This window comes from Lissotriton vulgaris, chromosome 1_1 (assembly GCF_964263255.1).
Source record: "Lissotriton vulgaris chromosome 1_1, aLisVul1.2, whole genome shotgun sequence".
Lineage (NCBI taxonomy): Eukaryota > Metazoa > Chordata > Amphibia > Caudata > Salamandridae > Lissotriton > Lissotriton vulgaris.
The window spans coordinates 594,632,841-594,647,040 of record NC_141685.1 but is presented as its reverse complement, the minus strand read 5'-3'; the positions used below and the strand labels follow the sequence as shown (position 1 = coordinate 594,647,040).

At 44.7% G+C, this 14,200-nt stretch overlaps 1 protein-coding gene across 2 annotated transcripts in view; it reads left to right on the top strand.

Moving 5' to 3' along the window:
- Positions 1-14,200, top strand: part of MCOLN3 (mucolipin TRP cation channel 3) — a 426,432-nt gene that overhangs the window by 18,633 nt on the left and 393,599 nt on the right. The window contains exon 1 of one of the 2 annotated variants that reach the window (XM_086936328.1): positions 4,297-4,410. The exons of the other annotated variant lie outside the window; for it this stretch is intronic. The gene's annotated coding sequence lies outside the window, so the exon portion shown is untranslated. Of the gene's footprint in view, positions 1-4,296; positions 4,411-14,200 lie in introns of those variants that run through there. 2 annotated transcript variants of the gene reach the window in all.

The window sequence follows — 14,200 nt, the reverse complement described above, 5'->3', positions numbered from 1 at the left end:
GGTTGTGAAGCCTTAGGTTTTACCCTCAGGCTATCTCCCCGTCAAACATGCGCTGGCATCCTCATCTATAAAGCACCGGGGCCCCTCGGCTCCTTTTTTGATGAACTGCAGGCGGCGCTCTCCGTGCCCTGCCTTAGATCTGAGCACTGCATTCTATTGGGAGATTTGAATCTTCACATGGATAATACAGCGGACCCTGATACTACTAAGCTGCAGGACATTGCCTCCTCTTTAGGGCTGGTTCCTTACATCACTAGTCCCACCCATATCAAAGGCCATACTATTGACCAGATATTTTCGACTAGCCCGATTGATGTGTCCCCGCCGCTTCCAGTTCTATGGTCAGATCACTTTTTAATTAATTTCTGTATTCCTTCCTCTGCCATGACTTGTGCAAGATCGCTGAAAGATGTCAGAGGGGTGGCCCGGTCTTTTCATCAGGTTACGGCGGAAATGCTGTCTGATGCTCTCCGCCGTCATCCCTGTCAGCTATCTGGTAATCTGGAGGAAAATCTTGACTTGGTCCAGAAGTGGCTTACAGCCAGATTTGAGGAGTTAGCCCCTGGAAAGCCAGCTAAGTCTGCAGGTAGGCACGCCTCGGCCCCTTGGTTTACTCCCTTTCTTGGTAAGATGCGCCAAGACTGTAAGAAGGCTGAAAGAGCTTAGCGGCGCACGTATGACCCTGACGATAAAGTAAAATATAGGGATGCTATTAGACTTTATCACAAACATATTTTGGATGGGAAAAAAGTATACTTGGAGCGTAGAATCGAGGAAGCTGAAAACACGAGTAAAGAAATCTTTAGGATAGTAAAATAGTTTATATCCCCTTCCTTGAGTACGCCCACCCATTCTCATACCGAAGCTTGGATTAGCCAGCTTGGTGATTTTTTTATAAATAAAATTAAATCCATTCAGGACTCTTTCCCTGATGCTGGCCCCATTTCAGCTGCCAGCCATCTGACCACTTTACCCTTACCACTGGAAGGGAAAGGTCCTTTTCTCTCCGTTTTTCCTCCCATGCCTTTTGCTACATCTCTTGATCTCCTGTCTCGGCTTCAATCTGGCTCGCCACTTGATCCTTGTCCAGCGAAATGCCTCGGGAGAGAAGCGCCTGCAGTTAACACCTTGCTTAATCCGCTGCTCAATTCCTCCCTGATCACGGGAGAGGTACCTCTGGCTTGGAAACATGCCTTGATTCTGCCGCTGCTTAAGAAGCCCACTTTAGATCCCCTTATCCACGCCAACTATAGACCAATCTCCCTCCCCCCTTCTCTGGCAAAGGTGATTGAGAAGCATGTGCATCTATTCATTTCCAGCTTTATCAAGAGCAATAACATCTTGCATGACTCTCAATCGGGTTTCTGTGCTAATTTTAGCAAGGAGACAGCCCTTCTCGAGATCACTGATGCCATAAGAGAGACTCTTGACTCAGTGGGTAAGGCCATCCTGGTTATGTTGGATCTGTCGGCGGCTTTCGACACCGTTCCCCACGACGGTCTCCCTTTAAGACTCTGGGAGATCGGCTTTCGTGGGACGGTGTGGAACTGGTTTAAGTCATTTCAGACCGGCCGCCGACAAGTGGTCTGGGCACCTCAGTTTTCTGCCGAAATGCCGCCGCTGCAGGTGGGGGTTCCTCAGGGGTCTATCCTGAGCCCCACCCTTTTTAACATCTATATGGCCCCTCTGGCAGCGGTGGCGGAATCTTTTGGTGCCCGGATCATATCCTATGCTGATGACACCCAGCTCCTTTTTACGTGCAATAAGGGTGAGGCCTTCGACGGCAGTCGGATCAAAGAATGCCTGGGCGCTGTTTTTGACTGGTTTCAGCGGTACAGTCTGAAATGCAACTCCGATAAATCGGAGTTGCTTTTTTTCGGATGTCCGCCTGATCCCAGTTGGAAGACATGGTGGCCTCAGGATATGTTTCCGCCTGACGTTGCCTCTTCAAAAGCCAAAAATCTTGGTGTTCTGTGCGATGACGATATTTCTTTCAGACCCCAGGTCATTGGGCTGACAGGGAAATGCTTCGGCATCTTGAAAATGTTGCGGAAGTTTCTTCCATTGTTGTCTCTGCAACATAAAAAAATCATTGTTCAGGCTTTGATAGGCTCGCGTTTGGACTACGCGAATGCCCTCTACCTCGGCCTTCCCAAATATCTTCTGGCACGTCTGCAGATCATGCAGAATTCTGCTGCCAGAGCCATCAGCGTAGGGCAAAAAACTCGGAGTTGCTCAAGAGACTGCACTGGCTTCCTGTCTCTAAGAGAATTACTTTTAAGGTTCTGACACTCGATTGGCCCAAAATATATTGGGAAGCGTATGCCTTTTTACGCTCCTAGGAGGACTCTAAGGTCGGCCTTGCTGGCCAAAGCCGTCGTTCCCTCCATCAGATGTGCTCGCATTGGAGGTCGCTCCTTTCGATACTTGGCACCTCGTTGCTGGAATGAGCTTCCCGTTTCCCTAAGAAAAGCCAACAGTCTGTTCTCTTTCAGAAAGGAATTGAAGACCTGGCTCTTCTCCCAATAATATTCTTTCGGCCCTCGGTGGGTTGCTGTGTTGTGTACTTCTCTTCAGTTCTCTTTGCCAAAGCGCCGGGACACTCCTTGGAGTAGCCGTGCGCTATAAAAGAGACCTTATAACATAACATAACAATTGCATCGTTCATGTACTGTACCACTCACAGGCACACATACACATATGAAATGCACACACTGCATAGTATTGCATCATCCCTTTATTGTACCATTCAAAGACAAACATACTCTCAGCACGTACACAACATACACATACTGCGCAGCACAACATTCTTTATGCATTGTACAACTCGCATGCCCAAAACACTCACCACTGGTACGCAATGTACCTACACTGCACAGCACCAACTTCTTCTTGTACTGTACCACACACAGGCACACATACATAAGCACATGCATATAACATACAGACACTGTACAGTAATGCATTTTTCCTGTATTGTACCATTCCCAGGCATGCACCCACCCACCACATGTACACCACACATGCACTGCACAGCACTACACACCAAACCAATGTAGGCCAAGTGTGAGTTAAGCACACAGCAGTGGAACTTTAAATGAGTGATCCTGTAGGCCTTGCTCCAGTGACACTGGTAAAAAGTGCCTGTTGAATTCTACTGATCACTACACTGTATTCTGCCACCCCTGCATTCATGCTGCTTAACTCCTGGTGAAGGCTATGGCATTTTACAACTAGGAGGGTAGTGCTCTGGGCAAACTGTGAGGCAGGCACATGTCATGGTGAACACACGATCCGTACATATTAAAGTAGCTCCCACCTCATGGATGCTTTTCCGGCTGACGCTGGTACTTTGCAAATAAATAAATAAACACATGAAGAAATACAGTTTTGCATATCAAGAAAGTTAATAAGGACCTCCATAAAGGACTCGATAACTACCTTATATTTTCAGACACTCCGGTTTACTTATCTTTAATCCAGGCTAAGGCTTACACCTTTGGCCATTCGTCCCCTCCTTCTTCCTTCCTGAAGCATCCATTCAGGCTTCACGGTTTTGTCACATTTTGATAACACCGGGTGCTTTTGTGTGTAAACTTGGCATCTATAGCACCACGAATGCAGGGGAGACAGCTGTATTTATGGTTTAGAATAGTGTCACTTGCTTCTCAGTAATTGGGGATGCACCTTAAGAAAGTGAGCACTGGAACGAGAATGACAGAGTTTCAGTGTAAAAGATTGTGGTTAAGTAATCAAGCAAGCTAGTAACCCCTTCTTTAATTCAGAGGACTGTTTTTTTAAGTCTGTTTATAATTTCAGCTTAGTATTTTGTGTAAAAGTACTACTGTGAATAAATACAAAGCAATGCCTAATTACTTATGATATAAAAGATGCAGGCACAGTGAAAAAGCATTGGGTTTATAGGAAATAATAGTTCTGGTGCTAGAAATCATGTGTTGAAGAATGACAGAACCATTTGGGTCTGTCTGTGCTTGGTTTTGTGAACTTGTATTCAGTTGTTCCATAAATGAAAAGTGATGCGTTGCAGTTTTAGCATTTTTCTTTAGAGTCCGTCCTTTCCTCGGTCGCTGTATTTCCCGCTCATGTGTTGGAATTCAGAGCTCCGCGGCTTCGAGGCCGAGGCTGTTCTCTTCCTGTGCTCGGTCCTCGGTGCGGTGAAGTTGGAAGTGAAGCATTCCAGTGACACGTGCGTGGCTCAGGCGGGGCGGGAGAGGGAGCCCGCGCCCACTTGTAGCTGCCTTGTTGTCATCTGACTCCGGCCGCAGAGAGTGCAAGGGCAGAGCCGTGGAGAGGCACCGAGGCAACTCGGCAGGAGGCACCATCGGGATACTACCCGTGCCCAGGGGCAGAGCTGATCCGGCAGGAGTCACAATCCGCATCCGGAACAAGGTGGGATTTGTACTACTTTGGGCATCGGACAGCTGCCATACTAACAAACTCCACAAAATTAACAGGTAGCCATCATCACCAAGTGGGATAATGTGACCATTTTCTCACCAAAAATCTGTTTTAGCAGTGAATGTGTTACTCGCTTTTATATAGCGCTTACTACTCCTGACGAGGCGCTTTACGCTAGGAGCACGCTATTTCGAAACCAAGCATTGAAGTGATGCAGCTTTTATTTTCTTTATTGGGTTGCGTAGTGTTTTGCACGTTTTCTAAGCAAAGTAATTGATGGGCATGCTTTTGTCTGAATATTTTAAAAAGCAATGCCACTCTTGCCAATATCTCCAGGCAACGAGCACATAATATGGCCCCGATTGCGAGTTTAGGCGTTATTTATCGCACATGACAAATAACGATACCTCGGGGTACGTTATTTATCGTATGTGTTAAATACAGCCAAACTGGTCATTTCGCCCCGTGAGTAAACAGGGGTTTACACACTGATCAGAATCATGGCCTATGCCTATAAAAAAAGTCTAAAATGAGATAAATAAAGAACATTGACTAGAGAAGCATTTTTAATTTGCACTAATTTCATTTTCATTTTATAGTAATTTCATGTTCTCCATGAGAGCAAAGGACAGATTTGGGCAAGGAAGATTGTTAGGTAATCTGGGAGTCAGACGGGGTGAGGGAAGGTTGGTTGTCTGTAACTCTAAGAGTAGCTGAGGGGGATGGGGGCTGTCTGTAACTCTATGGATAAATAAGGTGAGATTTTAAAATGAAGAAGTCATTTGATCTGCAGTCAATGAATGAATCCATTATTCTTGTTCAATTTTCCGAGTGTATGCACATTGAAATATACATCAGTCAATCGAGTCGATTGCTATGATTTTGTGTAGTCTATCATATATCAGTAGTATTCACCTCATAATTTAAATAGCTGTTGTTGGAGTTGGCCCTTTCAGCAGGGTCATCCCCCGAATTTTTGTTTTTCGCCTCCACTTTCTACTGAACAGGTTTTTGTTGACTTAGGACTCTGTGCACTTTACCACTGCTAACAGGTGCTTATGCCCTCTCCTAAAACATGGTCGAATTGGCTTATACCCAGTGCTTTAAATGGGCCGGTACTCACAGGTACGGAGTACCGCCACTTTTTATTTTTCTCCCTTATAGTACCGCCCCTTTTTTCTTGGCCGAGGAGAGTACCGGTACTCTAAGGGGAAAGTCGGGCAGGGCGGGCTTGATGACATTGGAGGCTGTGCTGCTGTGCAGAGAGTGCTCTGCTCAACTGCTGCAGATAAAGAGAAGGCAGAATATAGGGAGGGGCAGTGTATGCCTGTGAATGGAGCTGCTACTGTGAAATCCCGCAGCGGCTCATTTGCATCGCTTAAGCGCTGTTTAGGGTTTTGGGTGCCCTGCGGATGTCTGTAAATGAAAGTGAAGGGTCCAATCAGACCCTGCCCAGTCAATCACACTCCGCGAGACAGCAGAGCTATGGTTCAGGTTATACATGACCTGAGCAGTTTAGTTTGTCCTAGGAGGTTTACGAACTTGTCTCTTCAAATATTGCAAACTCCTTGTCCTGCGCATTCAGAAAGCCCCCTCCGCCCAGGTAACAGGTAAGTAGCAAAGCACATTCTGAGAAGGTAAGCTGCCACCCTGGGACCGGATACAACAGTACCTGGGCCACAGAGCGTGGGTATACTTTGTTTATGCAGCATTTCCCTCAAACTGAACTACGGCTTGGAACTAACAGCGAGTGTTACTGTTAACTGATGTCATAGTGGCCATTTTATCTGACACAGGCGGGTGAAAAATATATCTGTGACCTTCAGGCTTAACGACGACTTTTGCTGTGGTATCTTTTAGGATTGGCTCCTGTAACCTGCACATCACAAGCAACGCTGTGCTGCCTATCAGGATTTTATGTGGAGATGCAGTTGTCTGACACATTGCCCTCTTCTATGTCAGCCTCACCTCTCCTGGGCCTCTGCTCTATGCTGCTCCACCTGTTCCTATTTCCATGTTACACAGTTTCTTCCTTTTCTCAACGTTTCTCCCCTACTTTTTCCTGCCTCCTCTGCCAGTTTCCCCTCTTGCCGCATGTCTCTCTTACGTTCCCTCTGGTCTCCCTTGTTTTGAGTTCCACCCCTCCCCATATAGTTTACACACGTTCCTCACCAGTTTAAGGATGCTCTCTCTCCTAATCACATAATCACTTCTTCCCACTGTCTCTTCAGTTTAATCCCCCCTCGGTGCTGATGCCTACCCCCTCACCACACGTTCCTGTCCTCTCCTTGCCAGTTCTCCCCTCTCCCTCACAGTCCCACGCAGTGCTTTAAATGGGCCGGTACTCGCCAGTACGGAGTACCAACACTTTTTATTTTTCTCCATTTGAGTACCAGAACTTTTCCTTGGCCAAGGAGAGTACCGGTACTCTAAGGGGAAAGTCAGGCAGGGCGGGCTTGATGGCATTTGGAACTGTGCTACTGAGCAGAAGTGCTGCAGATAAAGAGAAGGCAGTGGAGGAGGAAGAGGCAGTGTACACCACTGAATGGATCCGCTGCTGAGCATCCCACAGCGGCTCATTTGCTGTTTAGGGTTTTGGGTATCCTGCAGCTGTCTGTGAATGAAAGTCAAGGGTCCAATTAGACACTACCCAGTCAATCACGCTGTAGGTGTGTGTGTGTGTGTGTGTGTGTGACACTAGGCTTAAACCCTACCCCACAAATGTACTTTTTTACAGCGTTACACCAGAGATGAGAATGCACCTGTCAGCACTAGTCTGCTCTGAGAGGGTGGATAGGAGTGATAGGAGATAGGCCGATTAGCATGCAGCTGGGCAGTCCACTGTAGGGCAGCAGACAGTCCATCAGTATGCACACTTCTGTCTCTACCTGTCCCAGCCCATCTGTGTCCATTTGACAAGTTTCATGTACTCATCAGAATTTCAGTATTAATCTAGTTTATTGACATGCGGACTCTAATTGTTCCATTGACTTTTCAAGGGGCAGAGTGCGCTAAAGCAAGCAACCTGGGGATCCACTACATATTTCTCTAATAGAACTTTGGGAATGAGTAATTTAGACAGACTTGAGGTTTGAAGGAAAATCTGATTCTATAGTTGTGAGTTTAATCCTTTTTATGATAAAAAGATTTGAAAATACCAAAAGGCCACCTTTGGGCAGTGAGTACTCTACAAACAATCAATGATCTCGACCTACCAACAATTAATTCAATTCGCCTGCCCGTAAGATCAGGGTTGAATGTCTTTAGTTTAGTTGCCCATTACAAATGAAGTCCATCATCAGTTTTGTAATCTGCAACCTTGTCTCATGTTTGAATGCCTTTTATTGTGTGCATGAATCACTTTTTCTGACTTTTAAGAGATTATTATGGACAAGGGGTGTCCACCATAGGCCCAAAAGGGCCAGGTCGAATCCAGGTTTTCTGGCTATTATCATGAGGTAAATGTGCAAGCTAATTATCTAAATCAAGTTGTGTGTGAGTGGTCATGAATGTGTGTGAGTTTCTTAAGTCATGGGTGAGTATGTGTGCATAAACATGTTTAGTCTGGGAAGACAAGCTCACAGCCACCTAGTGGAATCCAGCAATGCCTGTGTGAACCAGTAAAAACATAATTCTCATAGCCCAGGCGAGCAGCTATTTAAAAAAGATACCTTAGAATGCTTGATGATGTCAGGGGGGTTTTAGGATCTAGTGTGACAGTATTCAATAGATGGCCTCTTTAATTTGTTTGTTTGTTTTTCAATTAGAGGTATTAAGACACAGAGGTGAGTTTGCCCGTGGTTCATATTGCAGCTAAGCTAAGCTTTAATTACATTTAGTGAAAAGCAACACAGTCTTTCCATTCTGGGCCAGAATTACAGCCAGAGTCTTTTGTTTGGGGAAGTCAGGCCGCGCACAAAGTCCAGACTACGCATAAAGTCCAGACCATGCATAAAGTCTTTTGTTGGTGGTCCATTATTTTGGAAAGAAGAGGCGCAAGGGTTGAACCATTTTTGTTTCTTGCACCTTCCATATGAAGCTCTTTCTGAAACAAAACTGTTTTTTCTCAATGTCAATGCATGTACTATCTTGAGGGATGTTGTAGGGAATACCCAAATGCTAGAAAATTGTACTAACATCTTTTACATCTCTCCAATACCTAGGAGGCCTGGTCCATCATACAAAAATGGCTTACAATCCCATAGTCTCTTGGCCTTTAGGTGCCCACTGTACCTATAATGTGCTGGATTTATCCAGCCTATAGAAGCCTTGCATATCTTCTGTTTGCTGTAAGCAAGCTGTACTTGCCTCTGTAACAGACCCAGATCATTTCCTTTACTCAACCAGTCATCATCTAGACCACCATGTGCTCACCTGTTCTTGACTCACCCACCATGTATTTTCCAGGCCAACCCTTGCTTACATCATGTAACATGTGCTTGGCTCTTCCACTCTGCACTGACCCACCATGTTTGATTTACTCAACCTGCCTTAACTGATTCATCCTTTCTCTCCTCACTTAACTCTCACCTGACCCAGCTAGTTCAAGGCACATTTGCCCTGTGCTTGCCTTGTTTACCCTAGTGCCTCTCGTTGTTCATTTAATTCACTTTACGTTGACATATGCTAGTTCAACTCATCCCATTGCGTTCATCTCAGCCATTTATAGAAGCCCTTCATCACGTGTCACCACTCGAGTTCCCTGTAATCACTTCACTTGCCCACTGCTCACATCAAGTACCTCGTAACCCCATTGAAGGAGCTGTGGATGATTTTGATTGACCCTAGTTGGTGCCTGCTGTATAATAGATGATGACTGAGACAGTGTTGTGTTGAAGACCAGATTGAAAATTTTTGTGTTGCTTATGTGACTTCAGTTTTGAAGTTTACTGAGAAAAATCATGACTTTTATGTTTCATATGTGTATAGGCTCAGATACAATCTGCATTGGTATGACATTCTCAAAATAATAAACTTATATTTTTGCACATGGGAGGAGAAAACATATACTCTACAAATAGCAGAAATAATTCTATATTATCAAGCACAATTGCCACCAAGAAAATGTGGCTCCCATTAAATGCCTGCCCCCAAGCTCCGCCTCTTACCCCGCCCACAATTGCTCCTCCTCCATTCCTTGCTTAAATTGATGAGTACCTGCACTTATTTTTTCCCATTTAAAGCACTGCTTATACCCAATTGGTATATTTAATTTACTTATAAATCCATAGTAAAATGGTACTATGTGTACCCTTGGCCTGTAAATTAAATGCGCCTAATGGGCCTGCAGCACTAGTTATGCCACACACTTAAGTAGCTTTACAAACATGTCTCAAGCCTGCCATTGTAGAGCCTGTGTGCAGGTTTCAACCACTAAATCGCCCTGGCTAAATAGACCCTTTGCCAGGCTCAAAACAAATACATGTAAGTCCCGAGCTGGACTGGAAACCGAAACCGGCTCTGGCAAACTGCTCAGCTGGCCCCACCTGGGGGCGGGGGGAGGGGGGGGGGGATCGGTGCAGCCGAGCTGTTTGTGAGTGCCCGTTTCTGCCGATTTTGTTACAGGGGGGCGATATTGCCGACCCCCGGTAACAAATACGTCCCTAGGGGCACACAACCAGTCCCCACCCTGGCGGCCTAACGGGGAAACGCCTGGTGCCCACCATGGCCAGTCCGGCCTGTGTAAGTCACTCTTAGGGTAGGCCCTGGACAGAATAAATGGCAGGGGGCAATGTATTTAAAAAGCAGGACGTGTACTTTTAATATTTACATATCCTGATAGTGACAAACTCTTACATGTGTTTCCCTCTACTGCAAGGCCTATCTAACATTGGAGTTGCCTAATTGCATTTCATATGTGTAATTTCAAAATGGGAAGAGATAAACCAATTCATGTTTGGTGTTTCTGGGATCGCAATTGGAAAAACCTAAGTTATGGTGAAGTCCAATTTTAAATTGCAATTCTGTAAATGCCACTTTTAGAAAGCTGGCAATTTCTTGCCTTATCTATTTGGTGCCTGCAGCGTGTCTCTGAGTCACATGACTGGGTGTAGCTGACTGACACCTAAGGAGGATTTGTGTAATCCTCCTTAGGTGTTTTGCAGCTTAGGTGTTTCTTGATGTGCCATCACTAACAGGATGGGTGGAAGTTTATGTCTCCACATAAAGGGCTGCATACCCCATGTAGTTAGTCTGGAGCCAGATTCAGGAAGGCAGGGCATCTGTGCACTGCAAAGGCATTCTTTTAGAAGCTTCTCTCCTCTTCAAAGTCACAACTGTGTAAAAAAGAAGGACCTTAGACATCAACTCTTTATTACCCTTCTGGAACTGTGGATACTCTGCCAAGACTGCTGTGCTGCTACAAGTACTGCTGCTCCGAAGTAAGTACCGCCCTGCTGTGTTGACCTGCTACCCTTTTGCCTGGGGAAGAAGATATGGACCTGCAACTTCATCTTAAAACAGGACCCCAGAGTGACTCCAAGGGCAAGTCTGCTGGCCTCCATATCTGAGTCTCAAAGACATAAAAGGCTCCCCAGCCAGCTCCTGGAACCAGCTGCAGCGAGTTCTGACCCCAAGTGGTACCCTTTGGGTCCTGGATCTTTGAAGTGGCTCACAGCTCATAAATCAAGATTTGGACTCTTTAAAAAATCGTAACTCCGGTTCTACTGATTGGATCTTTACCATTTTGGTCTTGTTTTATTTATTACATTTTGCTCTGTTGTTCTAACATATTGTGGGATCTATAATGTGTGGTGTTATTCACTTTATCACTGTTTAAAGTGTTGCACAAATACTTTACACATTGCTTCTAAGTTAAACCTAACTGCTCTGTGCCAAGTTACCAGAGGGTTGAGCACAGGTTAGTTTAGGGTTGGCCAATGCCTCACTTTGACAAGGATTGTAGTTGCTGCTTGAAAAGGGCTCATACCCTAGTCAACAAGTAACTTAATTTCTTACAAAAATTGTATGTCAGACTACTGTAGTCAGAAATATCATCCAAAGTAAATGTGAGGTGCTAAATAAAAAGACATTGTCCCATTGATTGTAAGTTTTCTAATATTAACTCCAATAAAGTAATATTTTTGTAAACAAAACAATATTTAGACAACATTCCAATACCACCCTGTGTAGTACATGCTCACAATAACTTTCATTTTAAGAGACAACTCACAACTTGGCTGTTTTCCACTAGCATCTCTGACTTGGGCTCTGAGTAGGACATATACATTGTGCCTGATCCCAACATACAAACCACTGTGACCATATCGCCAGTTATTTGTCTTTGGCTAGAGTAGGCAATTTATAGATTTTTCTAAAAGTGTTAGACTTGTTTCAGGAAGCAACAGGGCCGATAGGCTTCTGGGCCCAACTAAAGGTGGTTGAGTGTGTTTGCCACTGGTGTCCAGAGGTTTCTCCTACTGTGTCTCAGCAACCTGGACCAAGCACAACCCTTTCCGCACTTGACTTTCAGGGTAATGAGGATGAGTAACCACATGTTTCTCAGGGAGGTAGTGTGGAAGCAAGAACTCAGAACTCAACAGTGAACCAACTGGCACAATAACATTGTCTAGCCCAGTGCTTGCCTTTTTGTAAAAGCAAGCACTTTAATCACACAGCAGAACTACGTAGTACACAATTCAATTGAATTGGTGACTACCGCCTTTCCATTATTCTCTCGCCACCAGGGTGATCCCAGTAGCTACATTCCCCAGTATTTCATGGTAGAGGCATGAATTTGGGACAAGTACAGAATATGTCAGTATTACTCCCATGGTTTTTGATGCATAGCTTAGTTAAATAATACTTACCCTGGGTTTAGTTTAAGTAGAAAGCCCTCACAATTGATTCTTTGATGCGGGTTTCAGTTTTTTCTTATGATGTCATGCAAAGTCCTGAGCTACTTGCTCAATGATCTTGAGATTGGGGTTTTTAACAGGTTTAGCTAGCATCTTCAATTGTGGCTGCCTCACTTCGGAAAAAGTGTCATTTATGAATTCATACTGTCAAAAGAGGAGACCTGCTTCATCCGCAGGTCAGCGGGTTGCACAGCCGTATACACATATTGTATCCAAAAAATGATGCAATTTAATCCAAACTGATCCATTTTAATCCGTATTTATTTCTCTTTTTTTCTTACTTTTCTTATCATTTGTTCCATTCTTTATAATCACGTCAAAAGCAGAACTATTATCGCAGTGTTTTGGATGTAAGTAATTCAGTATATTTCCCATCCAGGCCTACACTTGAACATTTTGCTGAATTCGTTTCCACTTTAAAACATGCTCTTCAAACTCAATGCATTTTGGTTTTAAAAATCTTCTTCAGGAGTGTCTGTAAATTTTATAGAAATATACACATTAAGTTTCTTTTACATCCCTCATCTGGTGTCTCATAATCCCCCCACTTCGTTGTAACCATTATATTAAACATTCTGTGTCGCCCATGTTTATGTTAGACCCCTGTATCCACCCACGCTGTGAATACCTTCCCTAGTCAGAACCAAATAACAAAACCCCAAACATTCACATGCTGAAACTTATACTGTAATTTGAACAAACCTGTCCCCTTTGCAAACATGCTACTTCTCTATCCTATCATCAGTTCACCACCTAGAATTCATCACAGAGGATCCTGTTGGAATAGCACAACATCTCCAGCAGTTGCGACCTCCCATGCCGATCAGCTACGGCTCCTTTTACCTGTGGTGCTGGTACAAGCAGCACCAGCTTACGGCCCACAGCAGCTGCCAGCTGACATGGTAGAACTTGCATTATGAACATCTGTGGGAAAGTTCTCAGTATGAACCACCTAGAGAGACTTGGAGACCTCATTCATGATACAGGCCACTCCTTGTTTTAGTTTATAATGTAGTCTGCTTTCTCATGGTGTTCCTCACCCCAGGAACAGTCTGAGCTTTACCTCCTGGACAGTCTCGTCTTCTGCAGGACCTGGCACACTCATACTATGTCCCAGCAGGCAGGTTGGCTTCTAGGCACTAGGCAGACCCTCAGCTCCTCCAGCAGGAAGTACAGCTTTAGGCAATGTTCTCTCACCCCTGGTAGGCTGGCTGTAAGGCAGGTACAGCCAGTTGTTACATATCTTTTGAGGACTCTGAGAAGCACTCCTTTCCTTGATCAAGAATAGATTGGGGCTGGAACATAGTGGGGTTGCTAGGATATACACATTTTTCCGACATGGGATGTGGATTCACTGTCTCATGCTTCAAAACTGGTTTGGGTTAGTTTGCCTTTCTGATATTATTTACAGGCTGCTTTCCAGACAAAGCATTTGTGGAAAGTGATGCTTCTCACAGCTGGTGGTCAGGGGACAGGCTCCAAGCAGGAGTACCCACAACATGGGGATAATGAAGTGTGAAATCTCTGGTCCTGGCTGTCATCAGTCTTCCTGAATCAGTAACTAGAGACAGACAAAAACGTAGAAACATTCCACCCTAGAAACATTCTCAGCTTGAACAACAAAAAAGCGCAGATGCACCCCTCACCCATACTGTGGACTAAATGCCAGTGCTCAGGTACAACTAATCATCATCTCATTGCTAACAAAGTCTTCATCAAATTTATAAAGGTATCACTGTCTCCATCTGCCTTACTTCAATGTCTGGATCTCCATCCTTTAGCCACAGGAATATAGGTAATACACTTCCTCTGTCTGGGTAAGCTGTTCTCAACATTCATCTTGTGCCATGCGAAATCTGGGACATTCAGAATGCACCCTACCTGTCTCACGATTCAGGCTCACACTCACTTCATGTGATACACCT